The sequence below is a fragment of the Pavona decussata genome, unplaced genomic scaffold (genome assembly GCF_977016875.1).
Source record: "Pavona decussata unplaced genomic scaffold, jaPavDecu1.1 SCAFFOLD_367, whole genome shotgun sequence".
Classification (NCBI taxonomy): Eukaryota; Metazoa; Cnidaria; class Anthozoa; order Scleractinia; family Agariciidae; genus Pavona; species Pavona decussata.
In genome coordinates this window covers 240,474-244,829 of record NW_028145743.1, presented here as the reverse complement: position 1 = coordinate 244,829, position 4,356 = coordinate 240,474, and the positions used below count along the sequence as shown (strand labels likewise).

Sequence of the window (4,356 nt, the reverse complement as noted above, 5' to 3'; positions counted from 1 at the left end):
TTTCCTCTGTGAGTGACCGCCGTCTATCCGAAAGACGAGAGCAGTAATCCAAACAGACAACAAATCTTTAAATCGGCGATTTATAAGTATGTGATAATACATGCCCAATCACCCCAAAACAAAACTTTTGCAAATACCATAGCTAAAGTAAAAAACCATCGAGTCTCAAAAAAGTACCAATGAAACTAATTTGCAATCCGTCAGGAAAATGTATACAGTACGTAACTGACTCAAGGAGGAGTCAGGAGGTATGTGGATGACTCGGGTTCATTTAAAATGGTTTAAACTCAGGAAGCATGAATCATGAAAGATCAAAGGGATGACTCCTGTATCTTCATTAAGCTCTAAGGTGTCGATACAATTATGAATTAACGAGAGTCTATGACCCGACATAAATTAATTAAGAGGCTGTCGGTGTAAAAAGATCCCATCTATTTCCATTATACATACATGACAATAAATAGCTGGGACATTTTGCACTTAACCCTCTTATAAAGTGATGGTTAGTTCCCTTCCCCTCTTAAATTTGAAATTGGATGTTTTGTAAACATAATCACTCGTCAGATAACGACCAGGAATCGCAGGCCAGTCATCCCTTTTTGTCTTGTTTTCGTGGGAATGGTAAGGATCTATGGCCTCATGAACAATAAAACACACCAATGATACCATGAATCAATGACCTCATGTCCTATATATGTATACATGTTGATCGTTCATGAACAAGTTCAAATTTGTAAAAGGGGGTGGAAACGATTGGGGAGGGGAAGGGGCACTATGGGCAAAGGGGCATGTTCATCATGATGGTGGAGTAATAGAGGAGAGTTGTGGGTGGGAGGGGAAAGGTGGGGGAAGTGGTGATGGGAATTTGAAAGGATATGTGAAAAAGGACCTCGTTGGCAACTCCTTGAGTGGCAGGTAAATACATCTTTAAGCATAAATCGTTTTGGTAAGAGTTCTGCTAAGCTGTACAGGATGATTTGTGCACCGAATTGAAAAACTCGAGATAAAACATGTTCATACCCGGACACTCCGATAAGTTAGGTTCTAGAAAGAAATGGTCACTCACAGAACCGTTTATGGAGAAACGTTTTCTACCCAAGTCACAACAGATTGCTTTATCTCAAACTGCAAAAAAGTCGTTTGTTTCTGGGGAAGCCTCTTAAAAAAGTGCAGGTGCAATGTGCAAATCACCGAAAGCGTGCAATGTTGCTCGCAAGCTAGAGCCTCGTAGCTCACTTCAAATCTTTCGTTCAAAGAGCACGCGCATTCCGTACAAACAAAACTAATACAACTGTTTTGCAGCGTGATTTGTTGCTTATCTTAACTATAGTTGGCCTTTTTTATTTTGATTTATTTTTTATTATTATTTCGAAAGCTTGATTTTCGTCTCCAGCTTGCTGTGCATGGCATTCTGATCCACACTTTTCTGATAACTTGACTCCGCTGACTTGTCCCAAGTAATCTTTCGAGCAACGTTCTGCAAGGAGTTATCTGAGAAGAAAAAATTTAACACCTTAAGTTAGATTGCGATGTCTAAATTGCCACAACAAATTTTCTATCACACTGGAAATTAATAACGTTTTCCGGCTTCATTCACATTATAACGATCTATAACCGTATCCGCGGTCTACCTATAGATTTGCCAATACGTGTTAACTGAATGTCACCTAGTATCTCATTCCTCGTCACCCCGTCCCGACCCTTTGCCTCTTGTGTTTGGTATTTGAAGAAAGCTAAGGCCTTCCCTGTTGAAATTTGGGTGGAGTCCTGCTTTTCACACGATCAACACTTGATATGCACAATGTAAGCCACTTATAATCGACGTTAGTCGTGTTGACAATCTATGAATTATTTGCAACGAGAAATTGGATGTTGAACATTCATAGAATCAAACCATAAAATTCACTTGCTTACCTCCTGTAAGACGCGCAAACAACGAAGAGGTTCTACTCTCCGGTTCTGAATGCGGTCAGTGATGGCGGTTGGATCTTGAGGAAAATACATTTCGTGGTGTTAGCTACCTCTGTAAGGAACTAAAAAAAGAATAGGAAATTAGAGGAAACACTAAGAGATCAACACTGCTTATCCTATTCCTGTCTTTGAATGAAACGACAAAAACAACGACAGAGCCTTGTGTAACAAAACTTAAACAAGCTAAGAAGCGCTTTTAATCTCGTGGTTAGCAATTTCAGCTCTCCTTAGCGGGTGCAAGAACAAATTATGGGTTACTATAGAAACGTCTGAATCAAATGCGAAAGGCGGGTGGTATTGCGCTTACCTCTTAGAGCGCAAATGCTTTTCAGATTAAGTATACTGTGATGGTTTGTATTGGCGGCGAAGACGTAGAGCATGCCGTGATAAGTTTCAGTTCTGCAAGTGAACATGTAAAAACGAATCAGCTGAGGTGCCACGTCCCTCGCTATTTCTAAGGCACAAAAAAACAGGAAATATTTTACCACCAAAACGTCAGTATTTCAACTCAAATCGCGTATCCCTTTTATGAGAAACAAGACCATCACAAACTTTTTCTCTTTTGAAATTCATCTGCACGCTTTATCACCCTATGAAAAGGTTTGCTGCTTGCATATCTAACGAAAGCACAAAAACGAGATTTACTAACCTTATCATTATAACTTGAAAGACTGATAGTGGCGGCGTTGAGTCACCAGCAGAACAGGTGCGACGATGTCTTGCATTCAGGAACAATATATGATTCGCGCCCTGAAACTTCCAGGAAATGAAGAAAATAGTAAGTTTTCCGACCTTTTTCAGTCATTCAATATTGCTCTTCAGAGAGATAGCCAATAGTTGGATCAAAAAGTTGAACTTAATTTCTAAATGAAATTACCCGCAAGACCTAGCGGCTCCTCAAAATAGGGAAGAATTATTTTGCAAAACACTGAAAAACTCAGAAACTTCTACAGGAAATAATACACGGCATGTATATGTAAAAAATGTAAATGCGTTTGATTATGTAGTCGAAGTGTAATTGGCTAATTGTACACTTGTTATAAGCAAGCTAGTTTACAGGACAGGCGTAACTTGAAATAAACGGAAATAATAATCATAAATAGGCCATTATATGCGCGTGCAAGTTACAAAACGTTTTGCATGGTTTAATTAATTCTAAATGGCTGAGAATAATGTCGACTTTTTTTTTTTTTTTTTTCATTTTAACCAATTACAGAGTGCTGAAAACGGCGTATTTACAAGTCAACATTACTTTCCACGCTTAACTGAACGACCCAACTCACGGTCTACAGTGTGCCAAGTCATGTGAGGCAAATTCAGAATGTGACGAAATTTAGTAAGTCACAATGATGCACAAAAATACATACCACGTGGAGTCAACAGCAGAGGCGTATAAGTGAATTGCAGTATCGCGTTCAGTGGACTGTGCATGGGAACTGGGTACCTCCTAAGTGCTGTTGGCATCCTCTCTGGTTTGGCCTGTGGATTGTCTCCTCCTGATATGGCCACCCTTCTGAGCCGACACTGATGCGGGACCTTGGTGGACCGGAAGGCCAGTCAAGTACTGAGGGACTGATAAAGACCTCAATTGGGAAGGCAGGATTCTTTGAAGTTACTCCAGCTTTGGGATGATGATACACAGGTATACGACTCCTAACAGATTCCTGATAAAAATGCGACTCGAAATATAAACGGTTTAGTACCTGCAAAACTGTACGCAACACATACCGACTGAAATACTGCTCTTCTGAGAGTGATCCCGAGCCAACACTGATACGGGTCGTCCGTGTAGTGCAGACAGGTACTCATGGAAAGGAATCTAGACATCATGAGATTGTGCTCGGCAGGTATCTTCAGAGTGACTTTGCCTCTGGTCGAGAGTTGGACAGCTCATCGCATCTAGAACAACCTGGAAAAATTGCGACTCAAAATATGGACAGAAAATTAGTGTCATGAAAGCGAGGTACAAATGAAGTAGAGGTAATTGTCAGCTATATAGAATTCTTACAATGAGTGCCAGGAATAATCTATTAGTAGACCAGAACCGCTCAAAAGCTATTTCTACTGGACCCTTATAACCTGTAGCTGCATTGTATTTTTAGGGCTGGAAACATTGTTCTGTTGTTCGTTCTTTTGTCCTCTCGAGCGACCATGTAAGACGTTGCAAATAGTGCAGGTCGCCCCTAATTTATCCCCACCAAAACAGTTTCCTGCTGATATTAGCATTTTTGCGAGGTCGAGTTTCAAGTTTGAGTTAAGTTCGAGATCGTGCTCAAAATTTAATAGAACTTTTAGTTTTGTTTTAGCGTTTAAAATTTAACGTTCATTTTAGTTTAAAAACCTAGCCTAACAGGATAGTATTTAAGCCGAACGCTGATCTTATTT

General features: G+C 40.0%; 1 long non-coding RNA gene across 3 annotated transcripts; it reads right to left on the bottom strand.

Moving 5' to 3' along the window:
- Window positions 1–397: 397 nt before the first annotated feature.
- LOC146452494 (uncharacterized) lies at window positions 398–4,040 on the bottom strand. 3 transcript variants are annotated; one of them, XR_014859725.1, is made up of 5 exons: window positions 3,335–4,040; window positions 2,621–2,727; window positions 2,279–2,370; window positions 1,915–2,033; window positions 398–1,491 (listed from the first exon to the last, which is right to left on the bottom strand). It is a non-coding gene; the product is annotated as an uncharacterized LOC146452494 (long non-coding RNA). The 3 variants fall into 3 exon arrangements; XR_014859724.1 differs by having other exon boundaries at window positions 3,339–4,040; XR_014859726.1 differs by having other exon boundaries at window positions 3,416–4,040.
- Between the last annotated feature and the right edge of the window lie 316 nt (window positions 4,041–4,356).